We start from the raw sequence: 17,631 nt of genomic DNA on the forward strand, positions 1-17,631 counted from the left end.
AGAGTATTTCCTCTGCCGTACCTTTCTATCATTGTAACCTTTTTTTTTTTCTTCTTCTTCTTCTTTGGGTCTTCTGAGATTAAAAAACTGCTGGTAGCACATCAAAGAGTAAAACAAGTCCCCGTTAGGCCTCCTCGGTTGTTGTTTGCTGTCTCTTTATTTTCTTTCCGGGGGCACCCGACAAGCCGAAGGAGTCCTCGTCCACGGCAGTCTCTTTGCCCTAGAAACCCCGTAGTCCTTCCAGAGCCACCGCTGCAAGGAYGGTTGCCGATCCCCTGCCAGCTCTGGCACATCTCCTTTCTCTGGGTGGCCAAGCCGAATTGTCCTCTGACCCACCCTCCAAAGTCCCGGTGAGCCAGGAGGTAACTTTCCCACAGGCTTAATATAGAAAAGAAGTTAATGAAACAGAAGAGATGATTGAAAGCAAAAAATAGCTGCTTCCAGCCACACTCGGTACCCAATGTCAAAGCAACTTAGAYGTGAATTTTGCACAAAGTCCCCCAAGCCTTGGCCTTTGGAGGTCTGATCCTGCCTTCCTGCAAGGTGGGGGCAAAACTCCCCCAAGCTCAGTAAAAGGCAAAGGGCTTTGAGTAGGCAGGTGATGCCTGTATTTATCAGAAAATGTTTTCCCAGCACTGGAGATGAAATGCACCCAGTGAGCAGTTCAGCAGTGCGGGTCCAGCCTTGTGCAGGGTTGTCCCAGGAGGTCCTCCCTGGAGGCCACAGGGCTGCTCATGAGAGGCGACATGAGCAACAGGAGCTTTTAAGGGGGTGAGAAGGGCAAAAAAAACACAAAGGGCGATGGTTTCGGTGGCAGAGGCTGTGGTTCGAGTTGCCTGAGCAGTTTCTGTAGCCAGGAGCTCAGCCCAAAACGTGTTTGGGAGGAAAACTGATYTCTGCCCAAGTGGTGGCTGCAGCTGCGCCCTGGGCCAGCGCGGGATTTGAGCCCGGGGCGAGGAAGCATTTCCCATCGGTAGCTTCCTTGGGGAAGCCCTTGGCTCTGTAGCATGGGGCCATCCATCCATCCTGGTAGTGGTCTTCATCCTGAGGCTGCCCCTCTGATGTCCTTGACTTGCTGCCTCCCAGTTCAGTGTATTTTTAGTGCTGGCTGTGAGTGAGATGAATGGTGCCCAGCAGATAAGCGCGAAGCGATGGTTTCGGATCCCCTGTGTCCATACCTCTTAGTGCATTAGTCAAGTGGAGGCTGCCAATGCCTTGAAATACTTGGAGGAACTCTACTTTGGAGAAAGTAAAACCTCTGCTACTGTATGAGTCTCCTCAAATGTTTTTTCCAGGGATATGGTGGGATTAAACTCATGCAGAGGGCGAGATCCCCCATAGCAAGTATTTTCATAGCAAAATGGGAAGTGGGTGAGCCACACGGCATTTACCTGTGTGCCTGAACCTCTGCAAGAACAAACTGGTGGCAGATTTGCTGTGGAATAACTGTGTCCTACTGAAAATCTGTGACCTTCTTTAGTCCGAGTGGTTGTTCCCTCCCAGGCTTTTCTATTCCCCTGCCCATGGATTTCTGGTTTCTCAGCAAACATGCTTGCTTCCTTCTTCTTTGACCGTTACTTCTTACTCGAGCTTCTCTCCTCCAGCCTACCATGTTTATGAGTGCTCTGATTGATTGCAAAAAAAGCTGTTTATTTTCAAACTGATTATTTCCGTCCCCATGCTGATCCTGCACCACAGGATTTCACTAATGGGGCTTCTTTCAGATTTGGAAAAGGCTGAATCACAAAACAGAGGGGAAATATAGATATTATTAATTACATTAATCCAAAAATATTTTAAGACCATCATTTAGTTTGGAGGGGGTGAGGAGGGGAAGAAGCAGGAAGGGAATTATTTTTTTCATTTTTCCCCTTAAAAACAGGCTCGTGTTGTGTCAGATAGTTGAGTATGGGCATGTTGAAGGCTTCTGCTTGTTGATAAGTAGCTCAGTAGATATGTGACTTGCAGTGCAGTGGTGGCTTCTGTGCGGACTACAGCACATGAAATTTGAGTCAAAAAGTTAAGAAGTCCTTTGAGCCTAAAGTTTTCCTAGAGCGGGTGGGAGAACTACAAAACTTCTGGGGCAGGTCTCGATGCTGAGCGAATGCAGTCAGAGGTTAGAAAAGAGTGTGCGTGGGGGGTACCCTCCGATCTAATGAAGGGGCAGTTGCGACTATGGTATTAAATCGGGATCTTTGCTAGGTGCACGCAACTTTAGAGGTTGGGTTGCAGGGTCCCATCCGAATCTCCTTCCTTTTTAAAGCTTTATTTAAAAACGGAAAGGCTTGCCTTTAGCGGGAGAAAATCAAAGCTTYGTCTTTCAGCCGCAAAAAGCATCCCATTCCCAATGAAAAACACAGAGAASAGAGGAGAAAAGGACATCCCGGCTCCTACAAAAATGTCAGCAGCAGCAGCCAAGCATAGACCTCCCCTTTCTGAAGGCGAGGGCCCACCTTTTGGAGGAACGGGTTGTCATGCATCTTTGGAAAGAGCCTTTTCATGTGGATGCGTAGCTCGAGCATGTTTTTTTTTTTTTGGAAAGTCTTGAGCTACTGAAATGAAGGCAGCATCAGGTGCAGTCCAACCAGCAAGTTTTGGAGAGCCACCAAACTGCTCCGGTCCCGAGTAGGGGGGAGCCRGAAAGCAGTGGTGAATGAAGGTGGTCTGTGGGTGTCCGAATTTAATAATACAGCCCTCATGTTGCAAAGACGCCTTCCCTACAGCATGCTAGAGGTGCCCTAGGTAACGTGACGGGAACCTACTTGGCGTTTACTGGCTGTAGTTGTAATTTCGCAACCTTAAATCAGAGCTGTTAGTGGGGAGGTCTGTGCGTTCTTTTTTTTTTTTGGGGGGGGGGGGGTCTTCTCCCCCACGCTCACACAAACTCTTCATCGTGCCGGTTTATAAAGAGCAGAATACCCTGCCGACTTTTGTAGGCAACAGGGATAAAAGGAGAGCTAATCTTATTAAAGAACAGTCTCAGGAGATCCTAAAAGCCCAGGCTTGGTCATCTGTCACCCTTTAATATCCTCCTTCTTCCATTTAAAAAGAGAAGGGACAAAAGTTCTTTATTTTTCGCTATCATCTGCTGCATTCAGCGAGACTCTATGCAAATTTTATTTAATGAATGTTTTAGAGTTTAAACAGTCTGCGCTCATGAACGTTATATAACTGCCACGTAGTCGCAGGTTCTCCTTTAATAGACTTCAGCCCATCCTGCGGCMCAAAACCGAAAGCAGATGCGCTCGGTGGTTAATGCGTTACTGGTGAGCGTCTCCAGCGGCGATGTTAGCAGAGACACGCTGCGCCGTAGCCCCGCGACGGAGGAACGCCGTGCCGTTCGCTACCGAGTCCCGAACTTCGCTTTGCCTGCAGGGCTTTGGGCCGGTAGGGAGGCAGCGAGGGTGCTYGGTAGTAGCGGTTTGTGCGCGTCGGTGGTTGAAGCCGGAGCTGCAGCTGGGCCGCCTTGTTTTCCCGCGCCGTGATTTAATCCCAACCGCCTTGGCGCGCGTGCGYGGTCTCGCGAATGTACAAGGCGGCACTAAGGGGAAAAAAAAATGCAGCAAGTGCCCATGGAGAGCCTTGCTCCGTGCTRCATTGCGGCATCCAGCGCGCGGATCAATCCGAGTAAAACCATAATGAACGCATTTAGCTCCAAGGGAAAGCTTGACTGAAGAGCAGGGGACTGGTGCCTGCACAGTACGACCAGGGGGTATTTTTCTGAAGCTGAAATATTAGTCTCAGCCCAGCGGAAAKTTGGCCTACACCCCACTTCCCACTTAGTCCTTCGCCTAGTGAAATTTTGAAAAGTAAGGGGACGACCAAATAGCGATAGCGGCCCGGCCGCTCTGCCGGGAGAGGTGTCCTCAGCCGTGCGAGTGAGAACCGGCCGAGCTCACCCCCTTCGCTGGTGGCTCGCACAAAATTAGGGGATGGTGCAAGGGGTGGGAAGGAAAAGGTACTTCCAGATGCTTCCGAGCTCTTTGGCAAGCTCTAGGAACGCGTGGATCGTAAACCAAGTAATACGTCTTCCCGCTCAAGAGAGAGGTTGTGTTTCATGCTGAAAGACCTGAGACTAGCCAGCATAGCCAGAACTTGGAAATCTCCCTTTTCCGAACGAGAAGAGCTACTTTCAGGTGCCTACTGTTTATCGTATGCTGTACGACAGCCAAATGGTGATATTCTTACCCAGCAAAATGCCAACAAAATAACCAACGGTTTCCTATTTGCTGTCTTTTTTGATTTCCTCTTCCTCCATGTGTATTCTTTTCTTATATTTCTACTCCTTAAATGCTCTGTACAATCACATGTTAAAACCCAAGCTAAAACCTCAATAAAAAAATATCAGCAAACACAGAGCAGTGAAACAGTGCAGTTATTATGTGCTGGAAGCAAACGTTTGATACCGTGACAGCGCTGCTTAAAACCCAAAACCACAGCGTAAAACTCGCAAACATATCTGCAAAAACCTCCTCAGCTRGTATATATGGGAATACGGCCTTCAAAGTCATTGATTCACATTAGCTCGAGCCTGAAATCCAAGCCCCTTCAGAGGAGTATTATGCCCAAAGACAAGACCCATCTGCTTCTGCTTTTGCGGGCAAATAGTCCCATCTGGGTGACAAGAGCGAAAATAGTGAGAACCTACAGCTTTCTTACCCTTTTTTCCCCCCCCCTTTTTTTGCATTTTGGATTTTTTTTTTTTTTTGGCCTTAAAGCATAGAATATTTCTGGCTTCTCCRGGATGCTGTACGCGCTGTTGTTCACACCAGCTCTCTGTGCCCGCCAGGGGCAGTGCATTATACGTAGGTTGGCGGCTGCAGAAAAGCGAAGGAGCATTACTCTGAACTTTACACGTACGGATGACCCAATATCTAAGARTGCCAGTTGTAATCGACTGCATGTTACGTTACGACTTTGGAAAGGTTATTTCCAGCAGCAGGATGCTCTATGGGTAAATTATGGCTATAATAAAACTGTTTTCGACCTGTCTCCTTCCACTTACCTGTGAGGCATCTAGTGCAGAATTGAATTTGGGGCCTCGTGGCAGGGAATCTGAATGTCTGCCTCCAAATGCAATAGAAACCTGCTCCGAAGACCCGGTGCCCCACTTGGAGAGAAGGCCCTGCCGTTCGGTGGTTGCGAGCCTTCATTGCCTCCGCTGATGGATGCTTTTGYGGACGAGCGTTGAAAGCAAAGCAGCCGGTGTATCGATCAGCCGGGCCGAGTTTGTAGGAGATAAACAGGAAGGTCGGACATGCCGCTTAGGAAGCAGGAGCACATCAGCGCCGGCAGCTGCTAAAACTTGCTTGCACAAAAGCCACACGTACATGGAAGAGTGGGAGGGTGGGAAAATGGACTTTGCAGTGGGGCAGGACTAGAAGGAAAAGCCACTTAGCTGCGGACGCTTCTGGCAGCGCTTTGTCCTTTGGCTGAAATGGGCCTTCCATAGTCATCCGGAGAGAAGCTTGTGGCCATAAGAGATCAGCAGGAGTGTGATGGAGGCCTGGAGRAGGGAATCGCTGCTTTTGCCCCTCGACAGGGTGATGGGCCCCTTGTTGAGTGCCGGTATGGTCCGTGCCGATTGCAGTCCATGTGGCTTGGTGGCAGYGCTAGCACGGTCGCTGTGGCACAGYAACCTCTTGCCTTGGTCTCCCTAGCCGAGTCCCCGCTCCGCAGCGGGGTGTTTAGTGGGTCCATCCCCTCCGTCCTCCCTGGGGCCAGTGCAGGGCAGAGCTTATGGTTGAGGCGCYGGGCTGCTCATCGCTGACTTTCTAAACTCCTCGTAGCAGCATGCAGACAGTGAATCTACTGCCACCCGAAGTGGATGGAGATGCCAAGTGTATTTCCTTTCTCCATTAAGCTGGTTAACCCAGCTAAGATCCAAAATTCATGCCGCATCACCATGATTTATTGCTGCCGACCTCATTTTGCCAGTCAAGCCCCAGCATTTCTCRCTCTGTGTTATCAGCCGGCTTTGCTATTAGCTTGTGTAGATGCCAGTGTCGCTGGGAGCCATTGGTGTTGCATTAGGCTCTGACTGAGCACAAAAATGTACAGGCACTAAATTTAACCAGGTGCCTCTCAGGGCTTCTGCATGTCCTCTCTTTAAAAAAAACAAAACAAAACACACACACACACACATATACTTTATGGTTTGCCATAAGCGGGTTTCTCCTACTTGCTTTTTCCACCTTGCTGCTTGTGCAGCTGGGTGATGTTTCTGCCGCATCCGGARAGTCAGAGTGAATGATGTAAGAGTCTCTCCTGCAAATGAATCATTTAACGCTGGCAATTTCCCTTTCTTCCCATGCTGCATATTATCTTTGTCTTCTGTTGCTCTAAAGAGTTTCAAAGTGACTGCACTGCTAATTGTGCTAACTGCTCAGGGATAAAAATTAAACCTATTACTCTGAAAGGCTCGAGGACATCCCCTTAACTTGCCTAAGAGGGGTATTTTCAGCTCAGTTAATAATTCAGTTCAGCACCGGCAACTCGACAGGATGTTCAAGTAGCTCTCTGAGAACCCTTGCTCCTGATTTCCTGATACCTATCCTGAAATTAAATGGGCTCTGAATAAAAAGGCACGAACGGAGGGGCCCTTTCAAAGGGATGCTAAATGTCGCAAACCTTGTTCTCACCTGCAGATGGAAGGAATTTTTGTGTTTAGTAACATGGAGCACCCATGTGTTAAAGGGAAATATTTCTTTCCTACCGCCACAGCACTGACTGTAGCCACCACCTTTGGCTGTGGAAACCTGAAACATCCAGTTTCCTGSAAGGGTTAATTTTTTTTCAAGGCGCTTTACCCCTTTTGTTCGCAATCTCATCTCGCTAAGCAAAAACCTCAGCTTTCAAAGTCAGTCTTTCCCACACTAGCACTATAGGGAGTTTTTTTTCCGCGGGGGTTTCCCACCATGCGTGTCCATCCTCTTTAATCATCTGTCAAGCTTGGATAAGGAGCAGCGGCATCCCTTCAGGTCTCGGGGATCTACTGAGCCTAAACTGGCCTTGGTTTTTAGGGCCAGTGCCATATTTGCAGTGCAAGTGCTTGTTTAAGTAGTTAGCTTTGTAAAGCTTAAAGCAAGTGTATCTGAAAAAGCCAGCRGGGCCAGGAGTGGTCTTGAGCAAAATCATGTTCCCAGAAGATAGAAGGGTGGCAGCCGTGTTGTTTCCTTATTGTGGTTAGCAATGCAATTATACTCCAAATTACATAAAGCTGCAAGGTTGGCCCAATGCATATGTTTTCCTACAGATTATACATATACATTGCCTAAATGGCTGTTGGTGTCAGCTGGAAAGTGTGCTCCTTATTAAATAGGAGGGACTTCTTTTTTTCCTCCCCCCCTCCAAGGTACACTGCGCGCCTGGGCATTTTTAGCTTCTGGCAGTTCACAGAGCCGTAGTTAGCTTTGACGAGCCTTGCGCCACAATCTACGCAAAGCAGCCTGCCGAGGTGGTGGCGGGGGGAACTAAATGAGAAATGTGCGTGCCAGGTYGAAAAAAAGAGGAGCCGAGAAGCAATAGAAGGAAGAAATTCCCTCCTCTTCAGAAAGTCCGAAATCACCACCACCAAAAAAAAAAAGTGCTTTTCTGTCCAACCTTCTTGGCTTCCTTAGCTCCTTCCCTCCGGATGAATATGCGGAGGCAACGTTTTCCCTTCCGCCCGCTGCTGTTTTGCAGCAGCAAGAAAACCGAGCCAACGYGGGAAGAGTGCAGCCCTCAGCAGCTCCTGCAGCAGCACCTGCGAATCCACTTCCCGCTACTGCTGGATCCCAGAGCACAGAGGCTTTCCTCAACCCTTTTTTCCCGTATTTTGCAGGGGAAAAAAAAAAAAAAATGCAAGGAGCAGGATTGCTAGCATCCCYGGGTTGTGGTCTGCTCCACAGAGGGTCACTTTTCTCTTGCTTTGCTGCCAGGGGTTGCTCACATTAGCATTAATCAGCAGCTAATCACTGAGGCTGAACCAGGATACAAAAAAAAATACACTCAAGCAAGATTGCAGACTATGTGGCAATGTCCACGGCAGCTCGCGCTTGAGGTTCCTCCTTGCTTTATTCCGAATGTTTGCCGTGGGAGATAGATAGAGTTAAATGATTTACGCTTTAAAAATGGCCTCCAGACACATCTAAATCTTCTTGAACCTGTTTAGCCTAGCTTAATCTCTCCTTGGGTATTATTTATGAAAAAGCCTGCATGTGTTCATTTTACCTGCAATACCACCTGACTCCCCATTCCCTACCCGTATGCATAAAAGGAGGCGTTTTCCTCTCAGGCTTGCAATTATTGTAGAAAGAGCTGTAAAGTAGAGCACTCAAAGAAAGTCTGTGAAGCACCCTTCAGATAATATCTGATATCAAAACAAATCTGTTTACTCTGCAGTGATTTATACTGACTATTTATTAAAAGGGAAGAAAAAAAAAACCCCACAGAAATGCACTTTGCTCMAACAGGCACTGCATTTGATTAGACTAATAAGTGCTGCCTAATTGTTGCACCAGGAAGAGTTTCTTTTAGTCCAACAGGATGTGTGCCATCAAAGTAGGCGCTAAAGTCATGTCTTCATGAAGAAAAATAAATGGTTTTCAAGAGCGGTAAGGGATATAGCTACAACTAGGGGTTATTGTGCCTGCTTGAATCGCTTGTACTTGGGACTGTCAGAGCAAGAAGTGGCTGAAAAGATCCAAATTACCAGGGGCTTAGGGCAAAATCCAACCTAGAGCAAGGATCTAACCACCTCTGAAGTCCCCCAGTGAGCGGTCRAGGTGCCCAGACCTTGAACAGGCCTCCACAGAGGACTTGGGACTTACCTTCCCTGCAGAGTTAACCTGAATTACGACTCGCGCATYGCCTTGTCCAACCACATCCCCAGACCCTCCTCCGAAGAGTGGAGGCGCTTCTGGAGTGGGCTGGTAGATGCCTGGAGGAGATCATAGCGAAATTTTTCGCTGCACAGGAGATCATCCTTATAGCAGCAGGTATCAGTGGCTGCTGGTGTTAGTCCTCACACCACAGATGGCTCATGAGAGCACACAAACCACAAAATCATGTCCAACCAAACGGGTGGGAGGAGGCTGTTGATGGGTTGCTTTCTCACAGACATTATTTCACCTACTCTCAGCTGGCCTTCGCTTTCAAGGCAAACACAGACATCCAGTGCTTTGTTTGATTTGAAATGCCCATAAAATGCTGTCGTTGGGGTTTACTTGATCTTCCCTTGTTTTTCGCAGAAAGYGGAAGAGCGCCCAAGCAGGAGCCAGTCTTTCGAAGAGTTACAATGGAAGACAGTGTCATCTAGCACGCGGAAAGAAGCACCCGGCACTCCTAGGAGACTGCACCTGGCTCGCCCGCATTTTCGCTCTGAGTTAGCTTCCCTGTGCCTCGGTTTACCGGTCACTCAGTGGGATCATGCAACAGGATAGGCCAAGAGGCCTAATAAACTAGTGTCAACAAAACACCTGGCAATCCTCAGATCCCCACAGAGTAGACAGCTCGGCTGAGAATTACTTCTAGAGAGGCCCTCTACTCCCCACTGCCCCACTGCAGAGCCCAGACGTAGGACAGCTCTCTGGGAAGTTGGTTTGTTGGTTGGTTGGTTGCTTGTTTTTTTTTTTTAAGATGAGCATAACGGACTACACTTTTTAAACTTATGAGCGATTTTCATCTGCTCCAGATGTTGGCTTTGCAACTCACAAGCACTTAAAGATGTCTGRGTGTGCTCCAACCCCTTCCTGAACTCATAACTGTTAAAAGCCTTTCAAACCAGGTTGTGGAAAGGAGACACCACCACATCCAGGTCGCTATTGTAAATACAGGCCTCTCCTTTAATAATGGAAGGAAGAATGGGACTAAGAAAGATCCCTTATTCCAAAACAAGCTGAACTTGCCACCAGAGTACTTTAGAGCAAAACTGTCACTTGTAAATAGAAAACAGCACACATATCTAACAGCAACTTCTCTTGGAAAAAACTTCTGGGGGAAAGCCCCTCAGATTTTATTGTAATATGTAAATAGAGATATTTTTTGGAAAAATGAGCCTTAGTACTCTGAAGATAATGATTCTCTATCAATCAGCTCAGTTGGRGACAGATATAGTCAAACCTCTGTTATGGACCTTCAGCGGGCCCGTTGGGTTCAACGGTTGACATTCACATCGCTGTTTTTGTAGCTGAGCTTCACCGCAGTGATGTTCGGCCAGCCTGCAGCAGTCACCTTGGACTATGAAGGCGACATCTAAATGATGACTGACTTATCCAGCACAGGACTCAACAGATATTTCTCTTTTGTTTCTTTTACCAGGAGGGACTTGCGGGGCCRATGTTCTCAGCTGGTGTAAATATCCTGTGGAGCTACGTCATGGGACAACCTAGGCTGTTCGGTGCAGATGTGGGGGCGGGATGGGCAGAAATCACTGATGGAAGGAAGGCATTCCCATCAGTGCGGTTCCCCCAAGGCTTAATTAAAAAAAAAAAAGAAAAACAAAACCCTCGAACCCTGAAGACTGATTAATGATATTTGGCCAACTGTTTGGCTGGGTAAATGGAGGCACACATACATATCTGTGTTAGTGCCAGCCAGCGTCTGTATGTGCAGCCCACCCTTGTGTGCGTGCAAATGCGTGTGCGAGGAAGACAACACACTTGCAAGCCCTCCATATGCCTGCGTGGGTGTGGATGAGCCAGCACGAGTCCCCCTATCYGTATAGCTGTGTCTGGGAGAGAAAAAGAGAGGAACTAGGTGTGTATGTCGTACTCACCCCTATATGGATTCATACAGCAGAGGGAACTCACATACCAGATTAAAAAAAAAAGAAAAAAGAAAAGAAAGACGTGTAAAAATAACCTAGAATAACTTTTTCTAGACATAAAAGTATCTCTTTGGTCTGGCATTTTGGAATGAATCAGGGCTAACATGTGAGTGCCATTAAGAGGCCAGACAGCATGACATAAAACAACCGTTTCTAGATACAGTAGGTACAGAGACACCTTTTGCACATATTAAGCATAATATTTGGGGCAAAAACCCCATACACTTGCGGGGAAAGGACAGTGGGTAATCAACACAAATTGGAAACTGCCTCAAAGCACTCAGAGCTTTTGGCATCTGGAGTGGTAATTCGCCTGCAGTGGGCTGACATGAACTGCAGGGATCACATTCTCCTCCTGACTACTTGAATACCTCCTCTCTTCCATCTYGGTGGGGAAACCATTGCCGTTAACACCTAACAACCGCCATTGCCGAGCTTATTTATTTATTTATTAAACATGGGGGCTCTCAGTAGAAGCGCTAGATCGCAGGAAAGCAGAAATTCCCTGTTTTTTTTTTCCATTAGAGCCCTCGCTATTTGTTTCGCTCCCTGGACAATCCTATCATGCTGCACCTTAAACCTTTGCCATTATGTCTARAAGAGTTATTCTTTTGAGGCATTTGCAACCTGTTCGACATCTCTCACTTCAACCTCGAAGAGTCTGACCCCTGGTAACTAACAGTGACTGTTGTAAAGACGAGGAAAAACCCACCGAGTCCTAATAAAAATGATGTCTCCTGTCCACTGCCTTTGTATTGATTGCACACAGGTTAYGTGTTGAGGTTGACACATTGAGCAAGCGCTCTGTTGAGGAGACCCCCTCTCACCCTTACGAGGCTTTAGCAATCATGAGCATCCCAGCAGCTCAAGYCGGCCCATGCGGGCACGCTAAGCAAACGGGACGTGGGACTTCCACCACGACATAGGCGGAGCACCTCCAAAAAGGGCCCCATGACTCACCTGACATTTTCACCCACCCAACCCCAATGCCTCGATGCTGCCATTGCATCAGCAACCTGCAACAGGGTGCCATGGGGCAGCTATAGATCTGGTAGTAGTGGCTGGACCCATGTTTTCCATGCAAATCTGTTCATTCAGGCCCTTCTCCCATGATGTAAGGCCACGACATACATAAATATATATACATATATATAGATAGATATAGATATAGCTGCTGCTCTGGTTTGCCTCTTGCAGCTATTAGCTCCTGTGAAAGTGCTGGAGGACTACCAGTGCATTTCACCTAGCCGTCAGAGCAGCCTTTGGATAATAAAGACACTCAGCCAATGCTGAACTGATCCAAGATTTTAATTGGCAAAGACTGTGTATCCCATTACTAAATCCCTGGGCCGCTCATTTCCCCAGGGCAGAATTTTTATTTAATCCAGCCCTAAGTCAATAGTGATTTACGTTTCACTTACTTTACATATCTTAACTGAACTTCCATATTCCTCAGGCATGGAATGAATCTTAATACATTGTAATTACTGTACTCCTATTGATGAAATGGTATGAAAAGCTATCACAGAGAGCATTAATAAAATGTACATTATGAAAAAGAATTCAGTATTGTCTGAAATTAATAATGCACTAGATTTTCTCATACACGCCTGCTCATTACAGACCTGCCCTTGAGTTTTCTATTAAAATGACTTATTCCAACTATTTGTATAGTTGTGTTCAGTGTGCAGCTATGTACTGTAGGTTTGCATCCCCGTTAGATGTACCGCATGAGGATTTATTAATCTGTTATGTCTTTCAGGCATTGATTTTAGTGACATTTATATAACTCTGGTATGACTAAAATGAACTGATTGATTCATGCGTATGGATTAGTTTGCCCAAGACTTTGAGGCTAGGTAGGTTTATCATGCTCTGTAATGACAGAATTCATCACTGTATTATTTACAAGAGACTGAACTGGCTGCATCTCAATAACTGAAGAGATCTTCACTGTTTTATTTATGTATAAATGTTTACTTAATCAGCCACCAATTTTGTTCAGCAGAATTTGTTAGCAAACGGAAATTGTAAACGATAACGTGTTTTCTATTTTAAAATTTATAGGCTTTCATCTATAGCAAAATTCAAGATTTCCAAAAAGTGTCTTTGTCTACTGGCAGTCAACAAGCTCTCTTGTATATGCTTTCTGGTAATTGCAATTAGCTGCTGCAATACTTCACATCAAAAAAAATACAACCCTAATATAGGAGATCTGAGTGGTAGTGTGTCAAAGTCAACATAAATATACCAATATTTAAAAGCATTGCTGCAGGTGCCAAACTGCCAGCTTTGCCATCGCAGGAGCATTATGTAGGAGCCAGAGCTTTGTAAACACAACGTGATGTGCAAAACACACACAGCATTTGGAAAGGACCATTGCAGCCAGCAGCACTGTGCAGAGCTGGAACTATCCGAAGGTTTGCATGTGGATTAGGACCCTGCTGTGCTGGGCACATGTAYGGCAAAGCGAGTGGCCGATATCAACCAATTCCAGATAAAATCAGGTGAAAACAAACACAAAGCAATGCATATTGGCAGGAATGATTCACCCCGTTCATCTAGATGTATCTAGATTGCATGGTGCGCATCCCCTGCGACAGCTCAAGGAGAACTTGGCCGACAAAAACATCTGCTCAAGGTGCTCCAGAGCCTGACAAGTAACCAGGGTATGCTGCGGTTTTAAGGGAATGATACTCAGAGAAGGCGTAATTCCAGGCTATCAATCAATGGTCCATGTTTGCTTTGAATTGTGTTAGGTGCTGACCACTCTGCGCCTCCAAACGATCCAGGAATAAAGTGACTAAAAGGAACTATTAAGTCAAAAAGAGACGCGTTTCCTTTTAGGAGCCATTTAGAAATATTTTTAGTGCAAAGACACATAATAAATGATATGTTAGAGGCATATAAAATAATAAGTAGCGTCCAGAGAAGGGGAATTGAGCGTTCCAGTTCACCTTAGATAACATAGCAAATGGCACTACGCGGTGAAACAAAGAGGTGATGGTCTTAAATATACTTAAAGGCAATGCTTCATTACACAGCACATGATTAACCCATGGCATTCCCTGACCCAAAACACCAACAAGATGAAGTGCAGCGACATTCAGTAAAATATTATGTTTTTACAGCTTGGGGGACACGGGCTCACAGAAGGAGGCTGCCCGGGCACGTGCCTCAGGCCCCTTGCACCTCCCACCTCAGCACCTCTAGGGCTTAGCTCCAAACACGCGGGTCAGCAGCACCGCTCCCCGGAGACGCGGCATTTCAGCGGTCAACGCTGCTTGTAACTGTTTGGAAAGGTCATATTCCATAAAACTTCCTCGTACGAAATGCTGTCTAACTGCAAAAGCAAACCCCATGGACCTCRGTGACACTATACGCAGATGAGGCTATTTGTCAGCACAAGGAGAAATGGCAACTTTCAGCTCAGAGGGGCCCATATATAAGGACGCAGCTTCTGCTCCCTGTAAATGCTGCTTTTCAAGTGCCAGCTTTATTAAAAATATGTTGCTGCATATACCCACAACTTTTGCAGTTTATTGTCCATTTGCTTCAACCTTTGCTTTTGCAGAAGTGCAGTGAGGAAAAAAAAAAAAAAAAAAAGGTCAAATGATGCTTTTTTGGTCAGGTGCCCAACTTTATTTTCCCCTGCCCTTTTGTAGCCCATGCGTGTAAGATGGTGAAGGTTTTAGAGGCCTCAAACTTTGCGGTCTGTCAGAAAGAGCCGACAAGATTCCTGTGTCTCCCGATAGCATGTCGCATCCCGTAGTCTGCAAACCCACAGGGAGCAAAAGACTCTCCCCGATGGCTTATTGCGCCTGGAAACCGGTCTGTCGGAAAGAGCCGACAAGATTCCTGTGTCTCCCGATAGCACGTCGCATCCCGTAGTCTGCAAACCCACAGGGAGCAAAAGACTCTCGCCGATGGCTTATTGTGCCTGGAAACCATGGCAATGTGCAAATGTTGAGGCAGCTGAGCCTCAGCAAACTCATTTCACGTAGGATTAGCACACATCTTGGGGCAGAGACCTTCCTTCTTAGTGGCCTCTCTTGGACATGGGAGCAGGCGACGATGCAGAGTCCGAAATGCTTTTTTTTGCCATTGGAGATGCAGGTCGGCTCCCTAATTGACCATGACATATTTTGGGGGTGGAAGGGGTCAGGCCAGCCCTGCCTTGCGTAAGCTCACATTTATCCGGAGCGTGGTGGAGGGACCTGGGATTGACCCTCCGTGCTCTGGCTCGGGGTGTCCATACACAGGAGCTCACTGTGAAAACGCAGCTGCAGCCTTACCTGCAGCTTAGTGTTTCAGTGGTGGAAGCTCATGCTGATGGTGGTGGAAAACGCTCCAGCAGGCTGCAGCATGGGACCATGCTTCCCAACGCAGCCGTGAGCAACTCGCTTTCCCACCACTTGTCCCCGCAACAGCCTTTCCGCTCCTCCTCCCCGACCCACGCTTGGAAACACCCTCGCTGCAGCCAAGAGCATCTCCCCCACCTTCGGCAGAGACCGCCCCACAGAGGAACAATAAATCAATTGAGAAACGTCAGTACAGGCTGAAAAGTCACGGGTGCTTTACGATCTATTTATATCAAGGCTGCTCTTGGCCTTTCTGCTCAGGTTGGTTCAATAAATGGGGGAGCCGGTCAGCAGCCCAGCCAGGGCTATTGCAGAGCGCTTGCAGGATCAGAAAGGCTTCAGCACGGCTGAGCACCAGTGAATAGGAAATGGGTCAACATTGTGGCTTTAGGATAGACATTAAAAACTGCTGTCCTCAAGTACACCATGGGCTGATTTTGATCTGAGGCCATGAGGAAGCATCAATCCACACTCTTGGATGAAAGCAAGAGGTTTTCACCTTTCTGAGAAGGGCTATAGCTTTTATTTTAGAAGTGCTGTGGGAACATTGGATAGATGTCCTTCCTCCCCCACCTCTCATCCCCCAAAAGYGGAGCTAATCCCAGTCATAAAGGACCACCCTCTGCATTGTACCACCACCTGCCTCGGCAGGGTGACACCAATGGATGAAGCCACTAGCATCAGCCAGCTCYGTGGGCTCTTGCTGTCTGTGCTGAGTTAGCACTTGACTATTATTATTTTAATTGTTCCATAATCTGCAGGTTTGATAGTCATTAATTTAGGGCAATTAGGAGGTGCAGCTGACAAAGCTGAGTTTGGGCTAAACAAAAAAAAAAACCCAAAATAAATTAATTTCCGAGCATGCACTGGGATTCTTGCATATAAAGATGGCTTCTGGAAAAGAGCAAAGTTTGCTTAAAGGGGAAGGGGAAGTCTAGGAGTTATTTTAATCAGTAATTAATCTGGCACTTAACCAGAGAAGTAGTAGCAGCATGTGCAGGTCTTTCTTGGAGGCCCATTAGACCGAAGACCAAGGGGGATGCTGAGGCTGGCCAAAGCACTGAAGCTGATGGTGCTTGCATCAGATCTGTAGTCCTGGCTGAACTAGAGAATATCTTTTTGGAAGATGCTCAAAGGCTGACTGCAGACTTTGAGGAATGAAGAAGCTATTGGATCTCTGGGTAAGTTGCCCCACATGCAGCTTCTCTGCTCTTCTGATGTACAAGTACTGTAGCTTGCCTAGTGTCTCAGCCATTAGATTTTATTTCCTGTCTTATGCCCTGTTTATCCATATTATTATCTCTTCTAGTTCTTTTTGGATAATGCCTACTGTGTAGGAAGGTATATAATAGTAGGAAAGGCTGAAAAATTGTCACAGTAATGTCACCAAAATGGTCCTGACTAGAAGGTGTTGCTGCAGGAGTCGGATTTTTCTCAAACTTCCCTCCATGCATATGAGCTTTTGGCCATGTTTCAAAGTAAAATGAAGGCATGTCTTTTTTTTTTTTTTTTGTAAGCTGAAAAGCTGTTGTGTGCACTCTTCCTTCTGCTTGGATGCACATGCAGGCAGCTGCTGCTGTGGGAAGCCGAAGTCACCGATGGTGCGGCTAAACTAAATGCCTCTCGAATTGGGGGGCATAAATCCGCCTGTGTAACATCAGTGCCCAGGGCACTGCTCCCTAGACTGAACCAGCGCTTCGGTGTTGAGCAGATGGAGCAGCTGCCCAGGAAAGGGCTTAGAAAACCTATGTTTTGCCTTGCGAGGTGCTTTATCCCTACAAGCTCCGTTATACAGATTCGCCGGGGTTAAAAGCCCTGGTGCACGCTCCCTTTAAGCGCCACCCAAGAGCAGCGCCGACTGCCCCTTACTGCGTACCTACGCTGAATATTAAGCAGGCTCCTAAATGCGATGAGGCTATTATAGCTGAACAGCTTCACCACGTGCTTGCTGTACACACGTCCGGCAAAGAAAGCAAAGGCATGATGTCACCAGTACTTCTCATCTGAAATTAAATATCTGTCTTTTAGTTCCCTAGCCACACAGAGACTCTGTATGAGAAACACACACTGGGAGTTCAAGCTCTGAGTCATCTCATATATATTTCACTAAAGCCGAGGGAATAATGGAAAGAATAGACCTGCAAAAGAGCAATTCTCTGTTCCAGCAAGACTAGAGAAGAAAACTGGTCGGGGAAATACTAATGGGTTCACAAGGCAAAATCTTGCCAATGAAATCGTGGCTCTAATACTCCGTACCTTTGCAGCAAGGCTGTGATTTGCTGCAGAAAGTGCAGCAGAGAATAAATGGGTCGAGTCGTGTTCATTAACAGCAGAGACGGAGCAAGTGACATTTAAAACAAGCCCCCTTGCAGGGAAAGTAAAATGATTTATTCTGCAGTCGCGAAATGTTTGTGGTCACAATTAGCTTTTCAAGCGCAAGGCGCAGGGACGCACGGCGCCAGC

This window comes from Apteryx rowi, unplaced genomic scaffold, assembly GCF_003343035.1.
Source record: "Apteryx rowi isolate R43461 unplaced genomic scaffold, aptRow1 scaffold_187, whole genome shotgun sequence".
Classification (NCBI taxonomy): domain Eukaryota; kingdom Metazoa; phylum Chordata; class Aves; order Apterygiformes; family Apterygidae; genus Apteryx; species Apteryx rowi.